Source organism: Leguminivora glycinivorella, chromosome 3, assembly GCF_023078275.1.
Source record: "Leguminivora glycinivorella isolate SPB_JAAS2020 chromosome 3, LegGlyc_1.1, whole genome shotgun sequence".
In the NCBI taxonomy this organism is placed as follows: domain Eukaryota; kingdom Metazoa; phylum Arthropoda; class Insecta; order Lepidoptera; family Tortricidae; genus Leguminivora; species Leguminivora glycinivorella.
Window position 1 is genome coordinate 1,711,441 of NC_062973.1, and position 14,853 is coordinate 1,726,293.

General features: G+C 38.5%; 1 pseudogene; it reads left to right on the top strand.

The window, feature by feature from the left end:
• Positions 1-13,588, top strand: part of LOC125242752 — a 42,173-nt pseudogene extending 28,585 nt beyond the window's left edge.
• The last annotated feature ends 1,265 nt before the right edge of the window (positions 13,589-14,853 follow it).

Genomic DNA, 14,853 nt, shown 5'->3' on the forward strand with positions numbered 1-14,853 from the left:
CCAGGGAGGAAATAGTCGAGAGCGTTGGTATGGAGAATTGACCTGTATCGTGTCGTCTTAAGTATGAATTGTAGATATGTACATCAGTATGCGTTGTACCTATTAAATTAGCTAGGTGACATTATTTCGCTCCATAAAGAATGACTCGCTTTCGAACGACAAGTTGGACGCCTCTATCTAGATCCGGACACATAAGTAACTCCCTAGATACCTTAGTGAAACTACGTTTTGTAGCAGATTACTCAAATAAAACCTCAGCGTATATAATACTAGAGAGCGGACGAGCCGACGGCGGACGTGTCGCAGTTGTTAGCTAATTGAGCATACAGTTGTTGTGTGCGTGCGTGATGACACGACTCGGTGCTCGTTCGGTATTTACACAGACATGGAAATGATGTATGTGCGGAATAGCCCAATAGGAGCATCCATCTACAAGTGTATGTGGATTCAAGAACATGCGACATTTTTACGGTTAAATGCCTGGCATGTCCCATCTCCTTCCTTCTGTGACTCAAACCCAGTTAAAAACATTGCGCAATAAATTTAATTCAAAGAGATATTTTTGTTAAATTAAGACAGACCTACGTAAATAACTCACAAGACATAGTTTCTCTATTCTGATACATACTGTCAACACCTACTTACCTACATAAATTTTGTAGTTAATTGACAATTTTCGAGTCATCATAAAACTACAAAGAAAATTTATGGAAAGGGTGGAACGGAGTGTTAATTTCCATAAATTACCCGAATCATTTGTCAAGTCTACGGACAAAAGGAGGTCACGGGTAAAATTGTGTTAAATTGTGGCACAGTTCAGCTATTTCCACCTTATTCTCTAAAGGTGGTAATAAATGTAATGTATCAGCCTTAAAAACCATGAAAATGTTATGCGGTATTAGTAGTTAAAAAATGCGAAATAAGTTATTTTTGAACTACCTACTTTAACTATTTCCTGACTCACGGTAATTAAATACAGAAATATAAGTTAAATATTTCAATACCACATAGCTTTCCAACACGCCAGTTAAAAGCTGCAATGTTTCAAAGCAATTTCCCCGCTATTCAGAACTAATCAAGTTTTAACACTCCACCGGTGACTGGCGTATTTGAGCCTGAAAGCGAAGCAGTGAGTCAGCCCGAAAGCAACTGTCTTTGAAAATTTTTTACCTTTTGCTGGCTTCCAGTTGTGGTAAAATGCAATTTAAAATGGCTAATAAAAAGAACTTAATGATTGTATTCAATTAAATTGAATAATTACGTTTTTGTCAGCCTTTATTACTAGTAGTTCTTCAATAGTAGATATTCTTCTAAAAGGCCTGTATTAGCAGGTCGGCTTTTTATGATTAAAAAGCTTGTGAGTTCGAAACATAACACTATACCTATGACCCAAAACAAACATCAAAGAATGTCGTAAACACAAGCAGAAAAACAAACTTTTTAAAATGGCAATGTTCCCGAAAATTGCTGCATGTCTGACGATCTATTCTTCTTCCAGAGGGAATGCATCTCAGTCCACATCGGCCAAGCCGGAGTACAGATCGGCAACGCCTGCTGGGAGCTATACTGCCTGGAGCATGGCATCCAACCCGACGGTCAGATGCCGTCTGACAAGACCCTGGGCGGTGGAGACGACTCATTTAATACCTTCTTCAGTGAAACCGGAGCTGGCAAGCATGTGCCGAGAGCAGTGTTCGTTGACCTGGAGCCTACCGTTGTTGGTGAGTTTTATTGTCTTAACGACTGCTTCCTCTTTGTCCACCCATTCTGGGGACATTTACCGACTTTGGCCTATGATAAAAATCCAGTAGGCTCGTCATCTCAGTCTTATCTTGTTAGAAACTGTATTGTCTGCATGGAATCCAGACCAATGGTAAGATGCCGTCTGACAAGACCCTGAGCGGTGGAGACGACTCGTTCAATACCTTCTTCAGTGAGACTAGAGCTGGCAAGCAGGTGCCGAGGGCAGTGTTCGTTGACCTGGAACCTACTGTTGTTGGTAAGTTTTTATTGTCTTACCGACTGCTTCTCCTTGTCCACCCATTCTGGGGACACTTACCGACTTTGGCTATGATAAAACATCCAGTATGCTCGTCAATCTCAGTCTTGTCTTGTTAGAACCATTATTGCCTGGAGGATGGCATCCACTCCGACGGTCAGGTGTTTGACAAGTACGGTCGCATAATAAAATTAATAAACGATATATCGTCAGGCCGTCCTTTTCGCACTATTTGTAAGTGCAATAGGGACGCACCGATGCGATAAAGTTTATCCAACTAGTGTGCTACGCCCGTAAGTTCTCTGAAGATACCTATGCTGATAGGTACCCATATAAAATACATCTACGTAGTTCGTCACGATATAGAGTCTATCTATAGTATAGGTAGTATAGTATAGAGTAGACCAATAACATTGGCTTGTTAGGAGTATATTCGAAGGTGTAGACAAATATAATTTTATTAGCTTTAGCCTGTCATAAATCATTGATGCTGACTGTACTTACATAGTAAACGCATACTTCAGTCTTTGTTTCCTGTTCCTGTCATTAAACTAATTGGAATCTCGACTCTGAACTCAGACTAGAACTAGGTATTAACTGAAATTGCTGTCGGCTGCGGGCGTTGAACCCAGTCAACCTGTCATTATGGATTGTTAAACCGTTAGGCAGTTGGGTGAACCAGGGTGGTTCTGTGTTTTACAATAGTCGTCATAAATATAATATTTCACCTATTTAACTAGACAGGTAGATCTAGGTAGATACATTTCAAATAGACTAGGTAAGAGCGGTTTCACATAGTCCGATATGATATGATACTCGTAATATCGTATAGAGCATTTTTCTATCTTCCGGCCGGAAAGCTTCAAGGCCGCTGCGCTAAACGAAGTTACCGCTTCCGGAATCCATCCGAAATAGTGTACACACCTTGGCCAGTAGGTAAATAAGACAATTACATAAGCCGAGATATTACTGACTTTTGTGGCGTAAGTATAAAAAAAATTGTTGTCTACTGTATTTTTTTTATTTATAAAAAGGTAGACTCGAAAATGAAATGATATAGACTGTTAGAGAAAATATGTATAGAAATCTGATCGCCACGCATGGGCCACATTTTCCACGCGAACGGATTTGACCATAAACATGTCTCATATTCAAAGTATTTTTTCTAGTAACAAGGTTTAAACGTCTTGATAAATTATTCTTACGGTTCTGATGGTAATGAAGGAAAAAGTAGCATTCTTATTTACATCGTAAACTTAGAAACATTATGCAAAGTTTTCTCATTGTTTTATTTATGAAGTGTGGCGATTTAAGCAGTCTTCTACAGTCACTGGCATAAATAAGTGATGATTTCTGTTACCTTGTCACTTTAACGTCGTGTTTGAAATGTCATACGAAATTGTCAAACGATTAAAACCGACAAGGTACAGAAATCATCACTTATTTATGCCGGTGACTGTACTAATAATAAATATATAGTAACGGGATCGAATCATACGCAGAATAATAAAAAAATTTGTTTATTCCCCAAAATTACCTAATCCATAGACAATTAGACATATTTTTTGAGAATGACTGTAAAAGCTGGCGTCCACTAGGCTTCCAGAATTTTATCGCAAAAATTCGCATATAATTTCTATGAACGATGACTTCGATTCGACACGTCGCGTCGCCAATGGACGCAATTTCATAGTATTTATTGAGATTCCATTCGGGAGCCTAGGGAAGCGTTCTAAAAGGCTGGCGAGCCTTAAAGTGTTACCCACCCTAATCTAAAGAACTTTGCCTAAAGAAAAAGAAAAAATATTGGATATGTCCAATGAACATATTGTCTGTAACATAAGTACTTGAACAGATGATGAGTACCTCATAATATCCGACCAAAACGTATCACTACCTAATCTCATTACAGAGCTCTTTATAATCACAAGTGCTCTGATACCATCTGCGTACCACACATCAGTTTAATACAAAAAAACAACAGCCACGATTTTGCTCATATATTTCACTGTTACCTGATTACTTTAAAGCGAGGATGTAAGGTTGGATATTGGTCAGTTATTCTGTTTGTAGGTAATTTTATAACACGACTGTAATGGAAGAACGTTGGGTACCGTTATAATTTATAATGATACAGCTACCGACAGCAGCAACTCACCATTTGTTTGGTTACCAAAATTTTTATAAATAGGTTGTATCTAAGCAAAGGTAGGTTACCTATTACTTTTAATTGTGAGGAATTTCTGATGGGCTTGATTTAATAGGCATACTTCGATAAGTTTTTAGCGGATTGACACTTATTTGTTATTCGATATGTCTCTCTCGATCCTAGAAAGGATATAGTTAAGGCAAATTGGAATGGTAACATCTTGTAAAAGTTTAGTTATAATAAATTATGGAAGTTACCCGGTCAATCATTGATGATCCGGTTCGAAGGACCACAAATTCGAATGATACATTATTGGATAAAAAAGATCGCTGTTCGTTGTCTGCCGTAGGTACCAAGCGGTATAGTGGAGACGTGCACAATAGATCAAAGATCAAAAAAAGATCAAAATAATTTATTCAGCAAATAGGCCACAGGGGCACTTTTACACGTACATGTACATATTTAGGAGTTGAAATTACAATTGACGTAAAGTTAACTCTATAATCATCAATCATCTTTACATCCACATTACGTGTACATTTATGGATCTGTTTTGACATACACCGTGTTTTTATTGTTTTCCGTTAAATTCGACACGCAGTTCATCATCAGGAACCACCCTGTATATCGCTTTTTGTTAAATTCGAAAACATTTTTTTTTCCTTTCCATAGATAATAAATGAATTAATTAGTGTGAGAGGACCTTAATCATAACATTAAAGCCAGTGTCAAGTGTCTGACGGCATATGTCAAAATAAATAACATAAGGAAGTGGTAAGGGATGCCACGCACGTGTTCAGTATATTTTTTTTATAATTTGATAACCGTAAGAGTTACGACGCTAGTTTCTTAGAGAAATTAATTGTATTTGACCGAAAGAACCTTCCCTTAAAGTTAACGGAATTCAATGAAAACAGGGTGTATGGGTTCATCCAATAAATCCATAATTGAAGATCCGGTTCGAAGGACCATAAATTAAACTGATACATCAATGGAGGACAAAGATCGCTATTTGCTGTCTGAGGTAGGTTGGTACAGTGTAGACGTACGCAATCATCATTACATTCCAAACATCTGAAACGCATGGTGAACGAACTACAAATAGCAATTAAGTGAATTAAGCTGCAGGCCACTCGACTGAGTGCTCTCTCCAATAAAGATGCTAATCTTGGATACACTCGGGATGTTTCTGAGATGTTTAAAATTGAAACTGTTTGTTGGGAAATGGGGGCTATTAACATTGTATTACAAGGTTAATAACTTTAAATTATTGGAGAGATAATTAGTGGGTTAAAGGTGTGTGTGTGGATTGAGTGAGCACCTTCCGAAAAAAAAAAAAATATGCTGATCATTTAGTAAAAGTTCTAAAACAATTGTAAAACGAATCTCTGAATTTGTAAAAAGATAAATCAAAAGATACAGCCATTAACATGTGCTCACTCAGTTCTCACAAACTACCAACGAAAACAGTGAATATATTCATTTAACATATAATATTTATATACTAACATTTAGTAAAAAAATAGGCCAACCTACCTCTATAAATATTAGATCACCTAGTGACGTATTTAATTTTTTACAAATAGTTTCTTATGCTCACTCAATCCTCACACTTTTGAAAAGCCGAATTTTGATGAAAAACATAAGATTTAGACCGCTATTATATGTGTATAGTTTAGTAAAAGTGAAATGGGAATTTGTAAAATACAAAACGAACCACTAACGTGTCAGGTTTTTTTATAATAAATTTTTGTAAGTGCTCACTCAGTCCACACGTTTTGAGAAAGTTAAAAATGTAAATATCTTACGATTTGTAGCACCTAAGACACTCGAAAGTACTTCAACATTTAGTAAAAATTTTTACTAAATATCCACCATCTAATATTTTATATTCGTTGTCTGGTTTTAAAGATATTCAGACATAACTTTTCTCATACAAATGTATCAAGTAGGGTGACCACACTATGTCGGCTCCTGATTTTCCCCACCTTCCCATTGTCATATTGAGATTGGGGAGTTTCGTTCAATTTTGATAATAGTTTATATTAAACTAATACCATATTAATTCTCCATCTGCAAACTGTTTTTAGGTTATGTTCTTGGCCTAGTGATGATGTGTATTGTGTAATTTTTATCGACGTCAGGATAATAACCATATCGACATTCATGCATTAAAAAGGACATGAATGATAATTGGTAAGAAACAAAGAATATAATACTTCACTAGTAAGCCTCCCCACTCCCCACAGACGAGTCTTAATTTTCATAATCTTAAAAAAAACTTGTATGCAATCTGACAGTTCAAACTGACACTGACAAGACACTGACAGATTTGAACTGTCAGATTGCATACAAGTTTTTTTTAAGATTATGAATTTTTAAGACTGTCTGTGGGAAGCCTAAGAAACCAGAACCTGGTAATCTAATCGTGCTAACAGATGAGCGTACCGGATTTGTAAGTGGTAGCGAGAAAATAATAACTATTTCTCGCTCCCATTTACAAGCTAGCAAGCATCCATATGGATGACCTTGGTGCGGTACGGTGCTCGTACGGTCATGTGTTAGCAGCTTTACAGCGTGCGTAGCCGAATGGCATTACTCCGACGCCAAACGAAAACGAAACGCCGTGCCAGTTAGTCTGGCTCTGTCGCGCCAATATGCACGAGCGATATAGATGTCGATATGGTTATTATCCTGACGTCGATAAAAATTACACAATACACATCATCACTAGGCCAAGAACATAACCTAAAAACAGTTTGCAGATGGAGAATTAATATGTATTAGTTTAATATAAACTATTATCAAAATTGAACGAAACTCCCCAATCTCAATATGACAATGGGAAGGTGGGGAAAATCAGGAGCCGACATAGTGTGGTCACCCTACTTGATACATTTGTATGAGAAAAGTTATGTCTGAATATCTTTAAAACCAGACAACGAATATAAAATATTAGATGGTGGATATTTAGTAAAAATTTTTACTAAATGTTGAAGTACTTTCGAGTGTCTTAGGTGCTACAAATCGTAAGATATTTACATTTTTAACTTTCTCAAAACGTGTGGACTGAGTGAGCACTTACAAAAATTTATTATAAAAAAACCTGACACGTTAGTGGTTCGTTTTGTATTTTACAAATTCCCATTTCACTTTTACTAAACTATACACATATAATAGCGGTCTAAATCTTATGTTTTTCATCAAAATTCGGCTTTTCAAGGTTAAAGTAGGTATGATTTATACCCTCTTGCCGCCCAATGTTCAATGAGATGTACATTTGGGTTCATTGGAATTTTAACTTTCATGTGAATAAATAAAGTAAGTAGCATTTCTTTTGTCTCTAAAATTTTTCGAACAAATGAAACTCAACTTAATTAAAAATGCATTCTCTAGCAAATTTTTTGTATGGTAGGCGTTACGAGGATACCGGATGAATTTAAAACATTTGCAATGATGTTCGTTAAAAATGTTCACTTACATTGACAATGAGCGACAAGGCATTTTTGTCAGTCTTTGGCTGACAAACAGATAGACAGTCTTTGGTTAGCCTGTAAAATAGGAATATTTTGAGATAGTTTCTGAATTTATTTTTAAAGCGACAAGTCAATTACCTGGTCTCCTCTTTTTAAAAGACACCAACCAATTAATTATCTACAAAATATCATCCGGTACCTAATTTAATTTTATTCTTCCTCCCCAGATGAGGTCCGCACCGGCACGTACCGTCAGCTGTTTCATCCAGAACAGCTTATCACTGGCAAGGAGGACGCCGCCAACAACTACGCCAGAGGACACTATACCATCGGCAAAGAAATAGTCGATGTAGTCCTTGATAGGATGAGGAAGTTGGCTGACCAGTGCACTGGTCTTCAGGTGAGTCATACTGTACACTGTTGTAAAACACTATAGAGTCTATAGAATATGATTATATCGTCGAATAAGAAATGACGAAGCATACAAGCTAGAACACCTTATGGTAAAGAAAATGGTCAATAACTACGAGAGAGGACAGTGCACTATCGGCAAAGAAATAGTCGATGTAGTCCTTGACAGGATCAGGAAGTTGGCTGACCAATGCACGGGGCTTCAGGTTAGTCAGACTATACCCTGTTGAAGAAAACTTTAGAAACTATGATATATCCTCGAATTAGAAATGACGAAGCAGACAAGAGCAGCTTATTAGTGGAAAGGAAGATGCTAACTACCCGAGAGGATACTACACCATCGGGAAAGAAATAGTCGATGTAGTCCTTGATAGGATTAGGAAGTTGGCTGACCAATGCACGTGCCTTCAGGTGAGTAAGATAATCACTGCTTAAATATCTAGCGACAGTAACTGCGCTAAGTCTGCATCCTACCTGCAGGGACGTAGCCAGGTTGTGCTTGTGCGAGCTGACAGTCGTTTTCCGACTTAATTTCAGGCGTCCCTCAGGGTGGTATACTTTCTCCTCTGTTGTTTTCCGTGTTTATTTAACTGTTTACATCCACACTTTAGTGCACATGCACACGTTCCACTGAATCTCTTAGAAAACAGTATGATTCCTTTTTCAATGCATTCAGGTAGTCAAATAATTATAACGTTATATAAATGTAAGTTTACTACCTCTAGGCCTAACCTGGGATTCCTAAGTGTCTGATGTCTGTCGAAGGGTACACTAGAGGACGCTACACCATCGGAAAAAAAATAGTCACTGGACAGGATCAGGAATCTAATCTACTTATGACGCGGATTATACGGCCCGCCTGATGGAAACACGCCTGCAACTCAAGGGGTGTCCATCGGACCCATTAAAAAATGAAACCGCACGGTGCGCGACCAGTTAGGTTGCAAGGTGTATGGATGAGCGCCCTGTCGATGGCGAGCGGTGCGATGATGAAAAGTGGCCGTTGGCATCATATCAAACAGTTCTTCAGAACACAACCCATTGGACAATTCCGAAAAAATCAAGCCAATAACCTCTTTAATTTCAGGGTTTCCTGGTGTTCCACTCGTTCGGCGGAGGCACCGGCTCCGGTTTCACCTCGCTGCTGATGGAACGTCTCTCTGTTGACTACGGCAAGAAGTCCAAGTTGGAGTTCTCAATCTACCCAGCTCCCCAGGTAATTTACAGATAATCTGATCATCTCGAACTTAATAAGGAACACGAGTATGATACCATCAACCATAACGTTTATGGTATCCATTCGAAAGACAGACGCCACAACTATCTAAATCTAGTACATCTGAAAATTACGAATACAAAGGACCTTAACTTTCTAAGATCCGTAAGATAACTTTTATGCTTTATCCTCCAGGTCTCAACTGCAGTGGTCGAGCCATACAACTCCATTCTCACCACACATACCACTCTCGAGCACTCAGACTGCGCGTTCATGGTCGACAATGAGGCTATCTACGACATCTGTCGCCGAAACTTGGACATCGAGCGTCCCACGTACACCAACCTCAACAGGCTGATCGGACAGGTAATTTTTTTATAAGGAGGAGGTAATCCTGTTACCCTCTTTTATAAATAATTTACTCCGGTCTTGGGCAGTTTGAAGGCTCCCATCCCTAAAAGCAGTATCAAAAGTATCTTAATGGGGTTGACAAGGTCAAAGTTGGCCCGAACTACGCTCGTGAGACGCTAGATGTGGGGGGGCTTAGGAGACTACCTAGAGGACATCATGACACACCTATATATCAGCTACGGATCAAGCCAGCCTCACTCACCGTCGTCCAACTAACGTCCGCACAAAACATATTAAAGTATGTATGTAAGTCTCAGTATGTCCAAAATTTTACCCTCTTATTAGTTATCAACCAACTGTTTCCAAATTTCAGATCGTGTCCTCCATCACAGCGTCCCTCCGCTTCGACGGAGCTCTCAACGTGGATCTGACAGAGTTCCAGACCAACCTGGTGCCGTACCCTCGATCCACTTCCCGTTGGCCACCTACGCGCCCGTCATTTCTGCGGAGAAAGCATACCACGAACAGCTGACAGTTGCCGAGATTACCAACGCTTGCTTCGAGCCTGCCAACCAGGTAAATAAAAGAAAATAGTTACTTTCTTACTTTATATCGGTAGACCAGGATCTTCAACGTGTTGTTAAATGTGCATAAAAATCTTTAATAAACTTCCTCAATCTATAAAACAAATAGACAGTATTAAATTATTCAAAAAATCTCTTAACACATATCTAATAAGCAAAACCTTTATACATTGCAAGAGTATTTTGATGACAGAATGTTTAATTAATACCAGCTAAAAGATCTAATTTGTAATTTATTTATATACCTACTATTAAGTAGTTGTAAGACGTGTCATATTACTCCCACATGTTATATGTTTGTAATATGTTTGCAATAAATGCTTTGTTTGTTTGTTTGTTTGTTTGTTTGTTTGGCTTACTTTCATGGACATCAATTTGCTATTCTTCTCTTCAGACTCCACCGTCCACCACATTCAACTATATTCTTACATTGCAGATGGTGAAATGCGACCCGCGCCACGGCAAGTACATGGCTTGCTGCATGCTGTACCGAGGAGACGTGGTGCCCAAGGACGTGAACGCAGCCATTGCCACCATCAAGACTAAGAGAACCATCCAGTTTGTAGACTGGTGCCCCACAGGGTTCAAGGTAACCTTCTGTTTTTCTAAGAGTCAGGGTTTAGGAGTACATGTGCTGCATGCTTTACTGACGTGGTCCCAAGAGGACAATAGGAGGGAATTTTGTGGACTGGTGGGCTACGGGGCTGCAGGTTCAAGGTAACCTAGTATCTGTTCCCCAAGAGCCATAGGTTTAGGAGTACATGTGCTGCATGCTTTACTGACGTGGTCCCAAACAGCAAGACAAGAGGACCTTCCAGTTTGTGGACTGGTGTCCCACAGAATTCAAAGTAACCTTGTAACTGTTCTCCAAGAGCCATAGGTTTCGGATGACATGGTGTGGTGTATGTTGTACTGAGACGTGGGATCCAAGGATGAGAACATTATCATAGCTACCATTAAGACAAAGCCGTCCATCGTACCACTTAGTAATAATTGTCATCCGAAGATATGGTTTCTGATGTGAACGTATCAAGTCAACCTTCTTTTTCGTTCTCTTATTGCTGAAAGTCGCGACTACATGAGTTTGCAATTTTACGCATGGTACAGTACAGACTGCTGCTGCAGCGATATCTTAAGTCTATCTGGGGTCAGTCCTCCCGTACATTTGCGCCAAATAATTATATTTCGGGTTGTCTGTGGGTTAATGTTTTGCCTCTGAACCTCTCTGCACGTTAGACCACCAAGTAGAAGGCGGTCTACCACTTCCATTCGGTTGTTCTGGGAGATTAAGGACCTGTTTTATGGGATGGGTTTGATCTTCATCTTAATACTTATCATACTTTTTGACGACCGGTCTGGCGCAGTCGGTAGTGACCCTGCCTGCTACGCCGCGGTCCCGGGTTCGAATCCCGGTAAGGGCATTTATTTGTGTGATGAGCACATATATTTGTTCCTGAGTCATGGATGTTTTCTATGTATTTATTATATACATCGTTGTTTGAGTACCCACAACACAAGCCTTCTTGAGCTTACCGTGGGCCTCAGTCAATCTGTGTAAGAATGTCCTATAATATTTATTTATTTATTTATTTATACTTGTGTAATTTCAGGTGGGCATCAACTACCAGCCGCCGACGGTGGTCCCTGGTGGTGACCTGGCGAAGGTGCAGCGCGCTGTGTGCATGTTGTCCAACACGACTGCCATCGCCGAAGCTTGGGCAGGTAAGTTTACCAATCAAAATATGTACAGTCAACCAATGTGAATCATAGGCCACTGTAGATAGAACCTTTGCACAGTAAACGTCAATGTGACTTCTTACGGCAAATAGAACACGGTTTAAATGAGACAGGGCAAAAAGCCACATCTCTGACGCCACATTAGTCCTTGTCTTCGAAATATTAAATAATTAAGTAGATTAATAATAAGTAGTTAAACTATTGATGATATTTCATCAAAATGATATATTAAAAAAAATATTATCGTTATTACTAGTAATGTAATTGATGTTTGTAAACAATGTTTTGTTACACCCTTTCCAGGGTCCATTATGTAACATATTGGAATGCAAATAAAGATCTATCTATCCATCTAACACCAGGCAGGCAAGAGCTCATGTAACCCGGCAACCTCCAAATTTAGGGTGAACAGGCATCTTCTGGGCGAGCTCACTCCATCGTAGGCCACGTCTTTGCCTTTGGCTAGTCTGTGGCCAAGAGTAAACTTATTTATTAAACGATCGCACCGGTGCGATAAAGTTATCGAACTAATGTCCTACGCGGCCGCTGCGCTACTTACGACTACAAAGTCATTTTTTCTCCCCCAGACTGGACCACAAGTTCGACCTGATGTACGCGAAGCGCGCCTTCGTACACTGGTACGTAGGCGAGGGTATGGAGGAGGGAGAATTCTCCGAGGCCCGTGAAGATCTGGCCGCGCTCGAGAAAGACTACGAGGAGGTTGGAGTGGATTCTACTGAGGGGGAGCTGGATGACGAGAACGAGTATTAGGTAAGTGTGAGGCCCTTGAGTGCGCTTTTGTTGAGCGTGCATAGCGTGCAGAACGAGACTCAAGCCTAACACTTAGAAGGAAGGGGGGATTCTACTGAGGACAAGCAGGATCACAAGAACTAGTATTAGGAGGTTACGAGTTGCCAGATGAAAAGTATTCTGCGAGACGAATGTGTCTTTGAAGTCGGAATATTGATGCCTAATTTTAATCCCAACGTGAACTCTGCGATGACGAAATATTGTAAGAAATTCTTCATCTGGCAGCCTAGAGAGATCGTGAATGTTGACTAGCGTCGACAATACAGATAGATTACCAGTGATCAGGTAGGTAATGTATTATATCTTGACAGAAAAGAAAATAGGTACCTATTTAGTAGGCAGTACATATGTATTGCAGAAAGCATAGGTACACTTCGGATCAAGTATCTTACGTAAATTTTAGGTCTGAAAAAAAAATTGATTAAAAAAATTGTAACTATAGTCAACGTTTACGATCCGTAACCATAACCTAAACTTTTCAATAACAAAAAAAATGTTAACTGTATTAACATAAAAAATAATGTTAAACCATGATCTAATCAGTGAATCATTTTTTAATCATTCGTTGATAATTGACAAATTTCCTTTTTTTAAATATTTAAGATAGAATTAAGACTCGAGCTTGACTGAAACGCTAACAGTGCAAACTTTTAGAAATCATTTTCGAATAAAAGTTGATGTCTGTGTTATGTTTTATGTTGAACTGCATTTATTAATTATAACAAAAGTGATAATTATAATAACGTGAATTTAATATAGTTTAACGCTAGAGCTAACTTATTTGAGTTTCTTTGTGGTGAGATTTTTTTGTACGTAGGTTTACTGTTTTGGCACAATAAACATTTTACACATTTATACTTGTTTTTTTTTATCTGCGCGTTTTCCAGAAAGTGGCTTCGGTCGATTTCGCGTCGTCGTTAGTGCTTTTTCACACTATCCGGTCCGATATCGGATGTACGAAGGATGCCAAACGTAAATGTCACAGATGACGCCGACGAATAGGATATGATATCGGTCGGATATAATGTATAGGATATCGGTCCTACATGACCTACATCCGACATTAGACATAAACGCACTTGGGTGTGGAAAGACTACTCGTAACCGTGGCTGCCAATAGGGATGACGACCCGACTATATAAAAAAATGGCATTCTGTTTAGTCCGTCAGTTAGATCGTCCAAAAATACTGAACACATATTTTTCGCTTTTTCTAATTAATGAAAAGATACAAAGATATAGAGCATCAAAGTTCCGGAGTGGGGGCTTGTGACGACACTTCTAAGTAAAAATTTACCTAAGCGTGACGACACGCGAAACTTCAACGCACTGTACCGTCGTCATTTTTCGTTTACGAGAAAAAAGAAAAAATACGTGTCTAAGATTCTTTGATAATCTAACTTTTAGTTTTTTTTTAGTCGTCTCGCCTATTGGACGTACTTTACCAAACCAATCAACATTTTTGAAAATCGATCTTCATTGTTTCATAATGAAGATTTCATGTTGGTTTCTGTTTGCATAACTACAGCTAATTGGCAAAGTGCGTGAAGGGAAGGCGCCGATAGTCAAAAATACACGAAATCTTACGGGAATGTCAAACATACAAAATCGATGTTGTTAGTAGAATAAAAATATACCGGTTAAATAATTTAAAAGGCTCACCTATAGAGGTAGAACAGGATAAAAACAGTTTAAATTAAAATAAAGTTTATTTACAAAAATAAATGTCCGAAACTACGCCGTACACACTTATACATACCACGTATATACAAACATTTTTATAAACCATGTCTAAGGAAAAGATACCTGTATAGAGAGATCTTGTTACATACATTAGAAACCTTTATTTTAGTCATTATGACCTAAATCTATATTAATACATAATAAGTAAGTATATGTACTAAGTTTTTTAGGATTGGCTTTGTAATCTTATGTAAAAACAATAATTAATTTCTACATTAGTACAAAAATCATGACAATGCATTGAAAAAAAAATAAAAAAAATTTACATCTATATACTTTATAGTACTAGTTGTGGCTTGTACTTTGGACGATATACATTGTAGACAATATATCGACGACAACAACGTATAGGGTGCAAACTGCAATTATTTTTTTCAG